Source organism: Alligator sinensis, unplaced genomic scaffold, assembly GCF_000455745.1.
Source record: "Alligator sinensis unplaced genomic scaffold, ASM45574v1 scaffold50_1, whole genome shotgun sequence".
In the NCBI taxonomy this organism is placed as follows: domain Eukaryota; kingdom Metazoa; phylum Chordata; order Crocodylia; family Alligatoridae; genus Alligator; species Alligator sinensis.
In genome coordinates, this window is record NW_005842059.1 from 256,807 (window position 1) to 273,063 (window position 16,257).

At 46.6% G+C, this 16,257-nt stretch overlaps 1 protein-coding gene across 6 annotated transcripts in view; it reads left to right on the top strand.

Moving 5' to 3' along the window:
- Window positions 1–14,586, top strand: part of SLC38A6 (solute carrier family 38 member 6) — a 104,816-nt gene extending 90,230 nt beyond the window's left edge. For 2 of the 6 annotated variants that reach the window (XR_003093936.1, XR_003093937.1), the window contains one exon: window positions 12,847–13,464. The gene's annotated coding sequence lies outside the window, so the exon portion shown is untranslated. Of the gene's footprint in view, window positions 1–12,846; window positions 13,465–13,528; window positions 13,622–13,974 lie in introns of those variants that run through there. The other 4 variants (XR_003093940.1, XR_003093941.1, XR_003093938.1 and 1 more) reach the window with 4 other exon arrangements.
- The last annotated feature ends 1,671 nt before the right edge of the window (window positions 14,587–16,257 follow it).

Here is a 16,257-nt window from a genome sequence, read left to right on the forward strand (position 1 = left end):
CCTGACATGATATTGACAGTGGGCGTGTCTACACATGCATTTACTCCGCCTTAAATTTACTGCGCAGTAAATTACTGTGCAGTAAGCAGGAATAGGTCGGTGTCTACACATGCAGGCACTAAAGCGCATTAACACTGTGTGGGGACTGATTCGGGACTAAAGTTAGTCCCGAGTCAGTCCACACACGGTGCTACTGCACAGTAAGACGTCTACACGTGCATCACTGCGCAGTATCTAATCCGGCATAAATTTGATACCTGCATGATGCAGGTATCAAATTTACACTCAAGTCAGCATAAGTCACCATATAAACTGCGCAGTATGGGCATGCATGTATAGACACATGCCCGTACTGTGCAGTAATTTTGGTTACTATGCAGCAAATGCACTTGTATAGACGTGCCCAGTGAGACTTTAAATATATCCTGGCAGCGTGTAGTGTGTGCACTACAGTTTTCTCTTAGGAAGATATAACACCGAAGCTTTGGGAAGAATAGAGGCACATACGCTGGCACCCGGGGGAAGCGTACCTTCTCAAAGAAAATCATTAATCAATTTTTAACTTTAGTTTGCCTTCAAAGATCGTTATTAGTTGCCCTTTATTCAAATTAAGTTCCCATTGTGGAAGGCAGCTATGCCTTGCCTGTTGATGTCAGTTGCTAAGCACTAAAGTGGGTTTTAATTGGCTGTTTAATTGAGAAAAGGGTTCCTGCTCTAGCGGGCAAACTGAGTTATGCTAAGGCTCTTGGCAAGAGGCCAGGCAGCCCAGGCCTTCCCAGAATTAAGCAACAACATTGAACAGAGTGCCTTTTGTGGCACTGGGAGATGAGGGCTGTGATTGGTGTGCTAGGTGAGCAAGGCACAATGGTTTCTCTATAAGAAATGTGCCCGGCACATGCCAGGGGATTGGTGCACCATATAAGGAATGCTTGGCACAGAGCCAGGGGATTGGACGATTTGGGGTGAGAAGTTACAAGAGTGGTGGACAAACAACGGGAAGGTGTGTTGTTAGCATACTGTGACCCTGGGAGGACAGACACAGCTGCGGCGTGCCCGTTCAAACAGCGGGGAGCTAGGAACTAAGATCTCACACACCCAGCGGAGGACCCGAGGCCTGGTACCCCCGAAGGTTGCTGCTGTAATGTCTAAGGAGCCCCTTGCCATTACGGGGAGGAAACCTGTAATATTGCCTAGGGGTTACTATAAAAGTTCACTTGATACTACATTGGACGAGTTGCTGTGTCAATCCTCGGGGGCTCTAGCAAAAAGAAATCCTATTGGTAACACCTGCTGTGAAGCGCATGCAGGATGACAGCAGAGCCGCTCGGGTAGGAGCACTTGTCATGTTTCCAGCATATGCAAAAATAACGAACTCCTGGCCACACCATGGCGTTCTCATGGCAGATTTTCTTGCACTAGTTGCACAACATTATAGCCCTAAGTGTCACTCAATGCCTGCTCAGTTGCTATTTTTCACCAAGCCTATCGACTGCGGAAAAATCCATGGAGTTTGCCCTTTTGCTGCAGTAAATTCTTTGCGTGCATTCAGTCATAGCTGAGCTCTGAAGGCTTGTCTACACTTGAAAGTAAAAGTGGATTAAGCTGAACTAGAACAAGGCACTCTTTATTCCAGAATAAGTGTGTCCACATATGGAGATATTGCGGAATAGCTCCATGTGCCGACAAGATCTCTTGACAGAGGTCAACAGAGTGTGCTAACCAACCTGGATGAGATTTTGAAAAGATTTTTTGCATTGGTCACAGCTTGGACTCGTAGATCATAAATTAGTCACAGGTGTCAGCAGTGGTATTGAAAGCAGTAAAGGTCAGAAGATGATGGGGCCATTCTCAGAAGAATTTTGAACTTAAAAATACATTGTAGAGGCACCACTGGTGACTCGAGTCAAGATTATATCCACTCCTGCAGTAAAGGAGGCTTCGTTCTCCTATAAACCAGACTGTGAGTTGGTTTCTCATGCGGGGGAGTGGTAGCTCACATGAATAATCACATTGGCTTCCTTGGGACTCAACACATGAAGTGTGAAAATGAACTTTTCTCCTAATCCAGAAAAAATAAAATGCCACCGCTCACTCCTTGGACACAGATGTAATGTGGAAAGAGAGTTACGAATAATTACTTGCGAGAGTGAGTTATATTATGTTAACACTTGGCTTCGAGCATGTGACTTGAAAAGTTAGCGGTGGGTCAAATCTAGCTCCAGCGTGGTGGCTCTGACTCTTCCAGCTTTCTCAACAGCGGAGCCAACTTCCTGAGCACTTGTCGGCTGTGTCCCGGGCCCTGCGCCTTGGCCTGCCCTGCACAGCTGCTCATCCAAGATGGCCAGAAACCTCCAACTGGCTTTTCTCATTGACACCGGCGTGGCTGCCAGGGTCAGATGACCCCTAACTCCTTCCCATATAAATCCCTGATCTGGAAAAGGAAGTGTGTCAGCAGAAGAGCTTTATCTGTACCCAGGCTGGTTTGCTCTTTGCTTGTTCCTCTACTGGATCTCTGATTGATCTCTTGTCTGCCAACCCAGCTTGCCTTCAGACTCTGCTTGACCCTTCAGCCTCCTAATCCAACCCTTGGCTTGATTTCCTGGGTATCCCAACCCGGCGCACCTTCTGACCCTGCCATCTGCCCAACCCTCCAGCTTCAGGACTGAGCTCCTGGCTTCCTGGCATGGTCCGATGCCTTGACTCCATTCATCCTCTTGACCCAGGTTAACACCTTGGTCCTTGAGCGGCTGCCGACTTGGCCACCCACAACCCAGCATGATACCACTTCTCTTTGCTTTCCTGCTTCCCATTCCTTGTACTCTTTCATTTTCTCCCTACCTTCTTGCTCCATCTCTTCTTCTCTTTCCCCTCCACCCCTCGTTTTTCTGCTCCCTGCTTTACCCCTTTGGTTTCTCTCTTTCTTTCCTTCAACCATGCTCTGCAGATGGGTGCACCAGCCCTCCTCCATTAAGCTGGCACTTTGGGAAAATCTGTCTTCTCCCAGCTACTCACCACTGATTTTATCTCTCACCAGGGGCTGAGTTTCGTAAAGCACCAGTCAGCACTGGGGTGAAGAGGCTTCCGGCCACTAAAAGTAACCTACATTCCAGCATTAAAGATAATGGATACAATGGAAAATCAATGGAGAATATGTAACTTTATCCCATTCATGGCTTCATATTGCATTACACCCAATCCTTCAGATACATAAAAATGATATACAGCTGGACTTTGCAGAAAACGAACACAGGAGGCAAATATCTTTGTTTCTGATCGTGGTGCTGTGCACACCCCAGGTTTTGAACGGACTGGGATCTCTGCTGTTTCTGGTGGGATCCTGGGTGTAATTATTTCTCAGTAATTTGTGCAAGCGTAAAATAAATCAATGGTTTCTGGGTATTACAGAGATCCCTTAAGTGACTTGAAAAATGCTGCTTGAGTTTTCAGTCCCAACCAGATGCCAAGTCTGTCAGAAATACTGCTCTTTTATATCAGACCAACGGAGGAAATTATTGCAGCTATTATCTGCCCTCTGGTCAGAAGCATATTCTACACCTTGGCTAATGTGCCTTGCGGTGCAGCCACCTGCACTTTCTTGAGGAGTTCATCTAATTACAGGGTAGATGAGTCAGCCTGCATTTCCTATGGGCTGTCTTCAAACATAGGAAGTTATTAATACCGATTAGCTGAAAAAGTCCAGGTCTTTACTGAGACATTTCCTGGCTAATATTAGACGCACCTTTTGCATTTGAAGGTGTGATGGCTGATAAGAACCAGCAGTGGCAGAGTAAGGATTTTACAATGGTGGGTGCAGCATGAAACAGACTTTTCCAGAAGCTTTTTATGCCTTTAAAGTCCTTCTAGCAGACAGACTTGCTTCTGCTTTAAAAAAGCATGTTGCTGGCACCGCCTGGGTCCCTACTTACAGATTAGAAATGGCTAAAGATTAGGAGGGTGATGTGGGTATGGATGGACGTCAGAGGCTGGTCTCTCTGAATTTTCTAGGTCCTACTTTAGTTGACAAACACATCCCAAAGGTGACATGAGGGTTTCTAAGAGAGTTTGGTTAAAGATGTCTTTCTTTTGTTTTTTCTTTTTTTAAGTTTCTTGTGAGAGAATTTCAAAGGAAACTTAAAAAAAAGACCTGGGCAGAGTGCCAACGGCTGACTTCAGGGCTGGGACTCCTGTGCTGCACCAAGCAGCCTGGTCACAGCCCCTCCTGCCCCCCAAGCAGCATCTCCAGCTGATGCAGCCTCAGCCCCGGGCCACCTTCCACTAGTGCCGACAGGCACCCCCGTCCCCCACGCAGACACCCATCCCCTCCATGCCCACACACAAGCCTTGGCCCTCCAGCCCCCACTCCCCATACACTTACCTGCATCCAGGTGCTGGGGCTGCTCCCACAACCCTGCCTGGCTGCATGCCAGCCATGTCCGTGTGTGCGCACAGACGCATGTGCACCCGCTGCTTCCAGCTGCCCCAAGCAACTCCTTGCAAACTGGAATGCTGCCAGCCTGCAAGAGGAAACCCATGCTTTCCCATGTTTTTCTGGGACTTGCTCACAACCCTTTCAAATATGCTTGCTACCCACTTTTGGTTCATGACCCGTGGGTTGAGAAACGCTGATCTAGTCCAACCCCCTGCTCAAAGCAGGACCAGCCCCAACCACATCATCCCAGCCAAGGCTTTGTCTAGCCAGGTCTTAAAAACCTCCAAGGATGGAGAGTCCACCACCTCTCTGGGCAACCTGTTCCAGTGCTTACTATCCTCCTCCTGAGAAAGTTCTTCCTAATACCTAACCTCAACTTCCCTTGCTGCAGCTTGAGCCCATTGCTCCTTGTTCTGTATCTGCCACCACTGAGAACAGTCCAGCTCCATCCTCTTCGCAACCGCCCTGCAGGGAGTTGAAGGCTGCTGTCAAATCCCCTCTCAGTCTTCTCTTCTCCAAACTAAATACGCCCAGTTCCCTCACCCTTTCCTCAGCAGTCACGTGCCCTAGCCCCCTAACCATCTTCATTGCCCTCTGCTATATCTCTCTGTTTTTTCCCCTCTCTCATCTTCTGTCTGTCCTGCTTAGATCATAAGCTCTCAGAGTCTTTGCTGCAGTGACGCATGGACATTCCCTGTATCAAGGCTGAAGCACTTCTGGACATACTCAGAATGGAAATGTAGGAGCCTCAGCAGCTGAGCAGGGCGCTGCAGACTCTCAATTTCAGACGGGGTGGTGGTCGGTACCTGGAGCCTTCTGGCCCAGTGCTTTGGACCATCCATGAAAAGTTTCACTGAGGGTCACCACCCAGTGATTCTGAGCACCCCCAAACTTCGATTGCTTGGACATGCATCTCCGACTTGTGGCTCCAGGTCTGAAGTCCATGGCTATTGTATGCTATGAGGTGTTGGACCAAGAATTTAGGTCTGTACCAAGTCTTCTTCAATGCTGGATTCTGATCCAAATGTGTGTTTGGCCCATCTAGAGACATGATCCACTTCTGGCAAGTGTGAACAGAGGAACTGGGTTAGCTCACGACTGCACTGGTGATATTAGATTGCCCTCCATTGCTACTGATCTTATGGGGCAAGCGCTCAGATAACACAGTGAAAGCCTTTACTGGAAAACTCAGAGATGAGCACTGGATAAAACGAACAGAAGGGGAAAGAACCCCAGTGCAAAGGAACTGAAGGGGAATATGGACTACACTCCAGAAAATGCATGCGATTTAAGTGACGATACCTTCCAGCATAAATAAAGTCCTAGCAACCAATTTTGGAAGCCAAAGGAGCAGCGATTAAATGATAAAACATTCAGGAGACAAACAGATGCTTTGCTAATTCATCACTTGATTTATTGGGGTTTTGTGAGCCCCAAACTAACAATTGCATGTGATGGATTTTCCTTCTCCATTATCGTTATGGGGCTTGCAAGCCTGCCAAACTCAGGGAATTTCATAGAAGAGAAAAGCTTTCTTCCTGGTTCAATTTTTTCCATTGCTTTTGCAGCTGAACTGCTCAGACTCTTCTCGTTTATTCTGGCACCAGAGGGTGCAACTGCACATATCCCAGTCGTGGACAATAGGAGGAATTATTGGCTGAATGTCTCTTCTAGAACATACAGAAAACGGGAACGAGGTGAAGATACAGGGACTGAGCCTCCTCTCATTTACATTGGGTAGACAGGAGTATGCAAGCAGGAGAACTACAGCAATTGGGCCTTAACATCCCAAATCGCAGATTCCCACAGTTTTATGTTCTTAGTCCCATTCTGTAAGAATCCCATAATAACAAGAAGCCACTCCTCTTTTTTTCCCATTTTCCTAACTTTATATCCCAGGTCTTCTTGTCTGATGATAACCTTCAGCACAGATCCTTTTATTAAACAGTAACAAAACCTGGCATCCCTCCAAAGGGCCTTCACAAATGCTAACTGATGTCCACAACACTCTGGCAAAGTGGGTAAATATTAAATATTATTCTCATTTTACTAAAGCAACGGCTGGAGACCCAGGTGGTGAAGTCCAGAGATTTATTCAAGCAAGTACAAGTTCCTGTGAATTGGCAGCTGTGAACTAGTGTAAGTTATTTCACTTATTGCTAGACTCTGGGCACACTTATACAAGACACTATGTCGCCATAGTGACAAGCTACAGCGCAGTACGGTCGGAAATGACTCGTGCGCCACGAGTCAGAAACGACCCACTGGTACCATGCAGTCATTTAGTACTTGCTTTAGTAAAACAAGTACTAAATGACTATGCAGTACCCGCCAGTACTGCGCAGTCCCAGTGGCGCACGAGTTGTTTCCGACCCTACTGTCCAGTGGCAACGAGCTACCGCACAGTAGCTTGTCACTATGGTGACACAGTGTCTCGTGCAGATGCACCCAGAGTCTAGCAATAGGTGAAATAACTTACACTAATTCACTGCTGCCAATTCACGAGAACTTGTATTTGCTTGAATAAATCTCTGGACTTCACCACCTGGGTCTCCAGTCTTTGCTTTAGTAAAGCAAGTACTAAATGACTGCGCAGCACCAACTGCGCGGTGGGGAGCACGTGTAGATGTGCCCTCTGCAGATCAGCATTCAACCCATCTGCCAAGAAGTAAATGGCACAAACGGTGTATGAGAAACTAGCTGCCATCTACATTTTGAATCTGTACCCAGCTGCATCCATAAACCTATACATACTGCAGTTCTTTTGAATTTATGATATCAAACATGCCTGCAGTTGCACACACAAACCCAGAAGGGAGACATGCCAGGAACGGGGCTTCTGATGTTGGTAACTGTGCTCAGCCCTAACCTGTGCCTTTCATGTCTTCTTACGTAAGGAGTTCATGCATCAGTCAGGTTTGCTGGTCAGGCCTACTCTGGCCTTACCAGAAAATAAGATGAATGGATGAAGTGAGGAATCTGGGCAGGCATGGCCAGATGGCCATGCCTATCCCAAATCATGGCATGGGACATCTTCTGCAGAACAGCACCTGTAGCACTTGCTCCACTTGGAAGAGAAAGAAGGAAGATATTTCCATTTTCACCATTGGAACTGGGATGGATCTGATTGATAAGCGAAGCAGCATGTATAGCACAGCACCAGAGAGATGCTACTTCTAGGCCAAAGTTAAAATCCAGAGGTAGGGTTTTTTCATGAGTGAGATGCACTTTTGCTCTAATCAAACCTAGAGGATGTCCCTGCTGTATAATTCATGGCTCTGAGTTCGCTGTAGATCGCAACAGGCTGAGATGGCATCTATGCAGCCCAAGTCACGTTCCCTGAATCACAATTCAGAAAAGACAATGCTCTTCCTAAAAGAAATGCTTTGTTATTGTTGGGCCATTATTTTCATTGTTATCAGAAAATCCTAGGATTTGGGTAGAAATGAGACAAAAGGTTGAACTACTTGAAATTTGAGTGTGGGGTCTTTTTTTTTTATTTGTCTGGTTTGGGGCTTTTATTGAAGGTTTTGTTGGTTTTTTGTTTTTCACAATGCAAAAATAGAACAACACTTTACCACAATTCACAGACTTTTTTCCAAAGGAAACAAACCAATCTCCACATGAGAGATGGACAGAAGTGGTCAGAAGTTTTAATCTTGAAATTGTTTTTATTTTTGTAGGCCTCGCTGGAACATTAATCTATCTATACTGCTCGCATAAAGCCTTTGCTAAAGCACTGGGCCAAGTAGGCCTGAGTAGCAAACCTGACTGATGCATGAACTCCTTCTGTAAGCAAAACTCGGTGTGTGGACCGGATGGGCACTCATGCCAGAAGACGGGATGGGACAATGTAGGATAGTCCAGTGCCTGCATGGTAAGACTAGAACAGGAGCCCAGGTCAGGATATGAAATAAGCCCATGGTACAGGATGGTTTGAAACATTCAAAATACAGATGATATTTGTTATATCAAACAAATGTGTTTTATCAAGCAATATGTAATTTGTTCTGATCATTGTATAAAAGGAGGGTTGGAGAGTATGGGGACTTTGTAGCAGTCTAGGGGAGCCTGTGTGGTGGTGTGCCAACTACCTTGTTGCAGGTACAAATAAATGCCTTAACTCCTGGTCTGATGTACTTGTTAGGCCAAACCAAGTTAGGGCTGTGCTGGTAAGCAATAAACCTGGCTGCATCTTTGCCACCAAACCAAGCTTGCGGTTGTTCTTCAAGACAGGATTGGTGTTGGCATCTCTTGGCTGCAGGTGCAACACCGCAGTTCCTGGGACATCAGCACTAACAACACATCAATCGCACCCAACGAGGGCGACGGCAGTGATGACACGGGTAACAACAGTGATCGTTTCAAAAGTCCGTATGCTTTCCGTGCAAAAATAGCTATTTTATATACAGGGAAAAAGCAAAGTTTTAAGGGACAAGGAAAGGTGGGGAGTGGCGGAAGGATGAAATTGGACTGGTTTCACTCGCTTCTGGGGTTGGAAAAATTCAAGGAGCCCTAACAATGCACCGAATAGGGGTGTTGTACTCATAACCTGTTTACACCTGGCACAAACACCTCAGATTTCCAAGCCTCCATTCATTTCTTTGCATGAGCTGCTTCTCACTGTGGTCTCTGTAAATGTAAGTGATACCTTGGGCCTGTCTTCTCTACGCTACACTTTAAAGGTAAAGGCTCTCTGCTTTGGAGCCGTGCTGAGAGTTGGTAGAAAAAGGCTGCCAGTGCCAGCATCTGCATGTTCATTAATGCACAGTAGTTACTGTGCATTTAATTTATTACTTGCTTAATGAAGTACTAACTAAATGTGCAGTAACTACAGCAGTAGCGTCGGCGCACAGTTTTTTAGTGACACTTACTGTGCATTAGCCTAATACTACTGCGCAGCAGTGTATTAGTGTGTTTTTTTTCTCGGCATGCTACTGTGCAGTGTTATCAGGCTACTGCGTATTATGCATCTCGTGTATATGCGCCCACTACGTACTCAGATGTACTTGGTATCCTTTTGACGGGGTTAACATGGAAACGCAATCTGTCTGGAAAGTGTCTGGATGTCCCATGCTCCAGGGCTTCTGCCAGCCACCTGTAAGGCTCAGGAAGAAATTATTTTTTCTCCCTGAATGGACTATTGGTTTCCATGTGTCTTGGGGTTGGTTGTTTGGTTGGTTTCTCTTTCCTTCCTCTACGTTTTTGGAGACTGGACACAGCTAGAGGCGAGACCCTGGCAGGGGTGGGTTTGTGTTTCTAAAGGAACTCGGAAAACTTTGTGTGATGGGTCCAGCTCGTGTGCTGGGTCAAAGCATCAGCCAGGTTTGGGGTCAGTAAGGATTATTTTATCCTCTAGATAAAATCAGCAATGGAGTTTAGGGTTTTTTGCCTTTCCTACACACTGGGACATGTTCCTCTTCCTCGGTTCAGATGTGCTCTGCTGCCTCTAGCTAATTTCTGCAGCGACCAAGCGGTACTGGTGCTTTTTCAGCCCTGTCTTTTCCCCATGGCACGTTATGGGGTTTGCAGAGGGTGCTTTGTGGCTGCTGTGTGTAAGAGGGGCCAGACTAGGCAGTCTTGGGAATCCTCTTGGAAAATAGTTTACTACAAATGCAGGGGACTGAACGCAGTGGTTTGAGACATCCCTTCCAGCCCTGTGAAATCCCCAGGGGCCTCTGACACAACATAGACACCATTATTGTGGTGTACTTTGCACTTTCCAAAAACTTCCATGGCTTTTCGCTTTTCCACTTGATTTCAAATGATCAAGGAAGCTCTGTGGGCTGTGGCATTCCTTACAACCTGAGTCAGGCTGATGCTGTGAGTCAGCAGCAGATGCTGAAAGAAGGAGTCCAGGAAAATGTTTAAGGGGTCCCTAATGACCTGTCTTTGTTCAGGCCGATGCTGGCTGTAAGTGAATGGTGTGCCACAAGCCACAACAAGAGTAAGGGAGAGTTCCCAACACTTGCGGTGGTTTGATATGGCCACCCATCTCCTGCCAGGTATAAAAACAGGAAGAGCCATGTGGACACGTTGCAACCGGCAGCACTTTGGCTGGCCCTCGCAGGAAGACAAGGTGGAAAAGATCTCAAGACTAGCCCCAATCCTGTGGAAATGCAAAGGTGATTCATTGAGTTAGGACTAAAAGAGACCACTAGAGTCTCTGCTCTGACCTGAATACGGCAGGCTGCTCATTTCATCCTGTTACTCCTTTGTGGAGCCAAATAACTTGTGGTTGACTAAAGCACCACGTGTCCCTTGCTAAACCATGGCTTCCAGAAAGGCTCCAGGCTTGATCCAAAAGACAGCAGGAGGCAAACTCAGAGTTCAGCGACAAAATGCTACCCGGGAGGTGGGAAAGAATAAGAGGTGATGGCTATCAGCTGGTTGTACGATGCACTGAAAAGAGAGGTGCTGAAGTTGTATTCTGGTTTTAGAAAGGATGAGCATCTCGAAAGACTTACCACAGCTGAAGAGAGTATTTCTCTTGAGGTAAAACACAGGACATGTGAAGTGGGTGCAAAAAATGTGACACTTGCACTGCAAAGAAGGATGCCCCCAAGAAAAGATGAGCCTTTCTGTAGCAGCCTTATGGAGCACCACTAAAGTGTAATAGTGCCAATGTGCCTGGGACTTCTGTTTGAGAGGGGTGAGCAATGGCTTGCTTCGCAAACTGGCATGAAGCATAACCAGTAAGGACCCAACCAGCGGGGAAGACTGGTTGGCTTCCCAGGGAGAATACAGGGAATGGTCCTCCACTTTTTGAAGCTCAAGATACCCCTCATTAGACTCAGACCATACCAGTTCTTAGCTTTCACTCGTACCTTGACTATGAAAAAATTGTAGAGCAATTCTTGTGTTGCAAAGAACTCAAACACGGCAGCTCAGAAAGGTTTTGGTGCTGTTGGAAATCTCTGGATTTATTTTGTGACAGCGCTATAGTGTGCAGCACCCTTTAAAGGATCTCATGGCACCCCCACATGCCAGAGCACCCCGATTGAGAGTCACTGATCTAATCTATGAACAGTGCTCGTGGGGGCAATACCTGCCTCCCGTTCAAGTGGGATGAGAGAACAGTGAAGTACCCCCGCATTTAGTGCTGACCAAAACAGGCCACGTGCAAGGCTAGTCGCAAGCTCGGCTTTGTGGGTGAAAGAGTTTTACTGAGGGTTGGATGTAAATGCAAAGCGCTGGAGATTGTGAGGTGTGTCTGCAAGTGCCAGGGCTTTGGGGCAGAGTCTGTGCTGGAAAGGGGTTTGGGAGGGTAAGCGGAGAAACTGCCTTCTGTTGTTTGAGTCCTACTGCCTTCAGATCAACAGGATGTTGTGTGCAGTCTTGGCAAACAAACAGGATTGCCCCAAAGAAATACCTGACTCCATCATCAGTACCTCCTCCTTAGGGACATAACTTGCAAAGTTATGAAGATTGGCTAAAGATTTGGGTCTAAAGAGGTAACAATATCCATGCCTTGGAAGCACTACCACCCATTAGAGATTTCCATCTAGGAAATTGCAACATAGGTCTCAGACAGATGTATTGTACCCTACGTAGAGATCCAAGTTGTTCTAAGTACTGTCCAAAAAGAAAGGAATCATGTCACGGGCAACATCTTTTTTGACTTTGGTACTTCTTAAAGAACAAAAGAGCATGTTCTTTCCGCTGGATCTAATCTAATCTTTGGCACTTATAGGTCTGGGACCATGGGCAACTGGTGCCTCCCGAGCCTGGGGGAGAGGGGCACTAGCAGGACATGACCGGGGGATCCCCCCCATCGGCCTGATCACTGATTGTGCCAGTGGCATGGCAGCAGCAGAAGTGTCAGCACTTCTGCTGCCGCCGCGCCGCCAGCAGAGCCAATTTTGGGGGGGGCACAAACGCTCTCCGTGCCCCCCAACCAGCCGGTGCACTCACTATCGGGGGGGAAACAGCACTCTCGGGGGGGCACATGCACCCCACTATGCATTGCCTATGTCTGGGACAGACATTGCATAAACCAGTTTGACCCAAATCAGTTAAGTCTGATACTACATTCAACCACGTTTATCTCAAACCGGTTTCAGCCATTTTCAGACTGGTTTATGTGCAGTGAACATCTGTTCTGTTACAGGTTTAAACCAGTTTCTGATCACTTAAACCAGTTTATGGGTAATGTCTGTCCCTAGCTGTAGAGTACCCATGCTGTACAAACAGGGTGCTAAACATAAGCCAATTTAGTTTAGCATAGGGCTGGATCCCAGAGCCTGTATTTCCAAACTTAACTGGCATGATCCATGTGGATTTTGGATGCCCTGGCCACGAACAGATCCCTTTAACTTCACTAATCCTTCACTAGTCACCTGAAGTTCTTTGGGTTTTTGGTTTTTTAACTCTGTCCCACTCCTCATTGTTCTTCATCTTCTGTTACTGGACAACAGGTTCTGCGGAAAAGTGGCATTTGCAGTTGGATCTGAACCGAGAGACTAAGTCATCGCTCCCTGAGGTTAATGGAAAGAGTCCGGTCTTTGCTTAATGTGCTTGCCTGGGTCTGTGCCAGCAGTTTGCTCCACCTTCCACCAGATATTCCTCCTGAAGTTTGGCCTGGAGCTGAAGTAGCTTCATCTTCTCGGGTGAGAGGAGCTGCAACATCTGAGCACAAACCAAGCAGAATTAGGTGCTCATCAAGGTAGCGCAGTAGCAGAGGATGTGAGGCCTTAAATGACTTGTATGTGAAAATGGTTGCAATTCCTTTTCGGGGTTCAATTCAAATAATGCAATGTAGGCTAAGGCCCTAATTTCATCCGAGACTTGCAGCTGAGTATAGAAGCCAGCAGAGCAAATGGTGAAAATTAAAACCATCATCTCTGCTTTTCGTTTCTTTTCTTTTTTTTTTCTTTTTGCATGTCAAAGCACAGAATAATTGTGAGGCTTTGTTGTTTGTTTCCAGCTGACCGAGCCTTTCCTAATAAGCAGAGGGTCCGGTTCCCCCTGGGGTTAATTGTTATACTGCCCTCAAAGCCACCGCGACTTTACCCATTCACATGTGTTGTGATAAAACAAAGAGGTTTTAAACCAACTGTTTGTGTAACCTCCTGTGGGTCCCATCTCTCCTGGTTTCAGCTGCCTGGAGGTAAAGGATGGGAGCACATTCCTCGCTGGAGCTCAGTGTTTTTCCCTAAATCACTAAGAAGCCAAAATATCTTAAAACACTTGAGGGCAGCTGTTGAGGTGAGTTCAACAAACTGCCCTGCCAGTCCTCTGCAAGGAATGTGTGTTTTGGCTTGTGTCCGGCCCGCTGGGTTTAGCTGCCGAATGCCTTTCCGCGGTGGGAGCCGATCCTTCTCTCTGGGGTTATTCTTCAATTGACACGTAAAAGCCACTGAAAGCAGACAGGGTTAAGCTCTTCCCTGGGATCAAACCTCTTCCTCCTGATTCAAGCCATTTAGTGAAATTACCCTCAATTGTTAACTTCAGATTAATAAATGGGATCTGGGTTATTTCACTGTCCAAAGCAGGCAGCTTGGCTGGAGTGATTGCGGCTGAATGCTTCCAATTGCTTTTCCTAGGTCATTGCCTTGGGCTGTGGACCACCTGTGTAGCACCTGTGGGCAAAGGCAATGTAATTAGCCTGAAGATCTCCCCCTATTATGGCCACCCCAATCTGCATTCACATCAAGTCCCGACTCCTGACAGCATGATTGCAGTCAGCTCTCCTTGAACTAAAGGCTGTAATTCTGTCTAGGGAAGTCTCCAGCATGTTACGTATGCTTCAGCTGCAGCTGTTCGTAGAGTGGACCAGAAAAACAGTACAGACACCTTCAGTTTTGCGTGAGAGCTCAAAAACTGCAAATAAGGCAGTTGGGTAGCACTGATGCCTCCAGCTTCAACTCGCCTGTGAAATGTGAACTTGCATTTCTACCCAGGAGGACTTTTACAATCTTTTCTCCGATGCCCGATGAAGGGGGTTTGTGCCCGAAAGCTTGCAATTAAAGAAGGGTTTTTTTGCAAAAATCTAGTTGGTTTAATAAAAGATATCACCTCTGCCACAAGTCCTGATTGCTTCAAGCATATTGAGGATCTTAAACTCACCATTGGTTTATGCTAAGCAGTGCCTTGGCTATCCTGTAGAATAAATTTGAATTGTAGTATTAGTGTTAGTTTTTCACTGCTAGTGCTGCAGATCAGCGCCATGACCACATCTCTACTGATCTCTGTGGCAATGGAGTGGTTTTGATTTGAAAACGCTCTCTTCCAGTTTGCTCACCTGAGGGGAGAATAAGAAACGTCAGCCCCTTCCCAGGCAGCCCAGTACCCACACACCGCGTGCTGCTGTTTTCCTTCTATCCACTTTCTTTCTTTAGGGGATTGGCATTGCTTGCCTTAAAAGCTAACCATCCATCACTGTGGGCGCTACAGAAAAAGCCTCATGTAGATAGAAATAGTTCCATGTTGTGGAAAAGCCTTGAAATGATGCCAAAGAAATACAAGAAAAAACAACAGATGGGGCCACTGAGCCAGTATGGTCCAAATTGGCAGAGCAACCAAAAACTGGAGAGGAGACAAGAGTCAGATGACTTGCCTAAGGTCATACGGAAAGTCGGTGGCAGAGCCAGGAAGAGGCTCCAAATGTCAGATCTGTCTGACACTCCTCTCGCCTGCACCCTGCTGCCTCTTTGGCAAGCAGCACTGCCCCAGGGTGGGGCCTTGTGTCTCTGCACAGCTCCAAATAGTTTCAAAATCGTTTATTGTAAGATGCCTTTTTTCATCTTGCAAGAAAAAAAACATGCTTAAAAAACAGACCAAAGCCACAAATCTGGCTCCAGATTCTTAAATACCCTAAAGTTGGGAAGTGTTTAGACTGGGCCAACAACTGGATCAGATTCAGATTTCCAAAATAACCCTGCCCAGAGTGCAGACAGTTTTGGCTTGTGCCCATTTGAAAAATAAAAATAAAAATATCAGACCATTCCCATTTGGTTTGAAGTTTTTCAGTTTCCAACCCATCCCACTTTTTGGCTGCTGCAAAGCTGGTCTTTTAACCCCTTTTCCCCTTTCCGTCAACAATTCTCACACCAGTGTCCTTTAGAGGGGAAGCAGATAATGCCTAACAGCAGCTTTGGCTAACTAGCTTCGAAGGCACAAAGCTGTGACTTGCTATTGAACTTGGAACCTCGGCCGCTATTGTTCCACCTCCTCCAGGAGTTGTGGGTGATGGGGGTTTGGATAGAAACATTTTTGTGCAGGTCCTTGGAAAAACAAAGGGGGAAAAAGCCCATTTAAGCAACTGTGTGAAAGCCAGCGATGGCAACACATACGACTGACCAGAATTTACTAGTGTAATCTCCTACATCTGGACTGAGGTTGGGCGAGGGGAGAGCCAAGACATTGCTGGTAAGCATTCCCCATGTCCAGCAGTGCTCAAAGAAAGAGAGAGGATGAAACTGGGGGGCGCTGGGTGTTGTTAGGTAATGATCTGCAAACTGACAATGGGGCAAGCCAGCAAAGGGCTGCGATGCAGTATCAGCACAATGGCCAATAATTATATCTGACATCCGTCGGGGGAAGCAGGTAACCATCTAGAGACGTTATTTATTAAAAGGCATGATCACTAGGTATTTTCTCACCATTCTTCTTGTTACCCTCATGAACGCAATCTGTTTGCAAAATCTGTTTCGAAAACACAGCCTGATTATCTAAATGTGCCTCTGGGTAGCTCATTGCAGCCCCTTTTGTGAAGGGGACGGAGAGCTCCGGTACAAACAAGCCAGCAGAGGGAAGATGTTATCTGCACTGGCTCTCAGCCGCTGACAAGCAATGTTATTTCTGCTCCTGTGTCTGCATTTTGATTG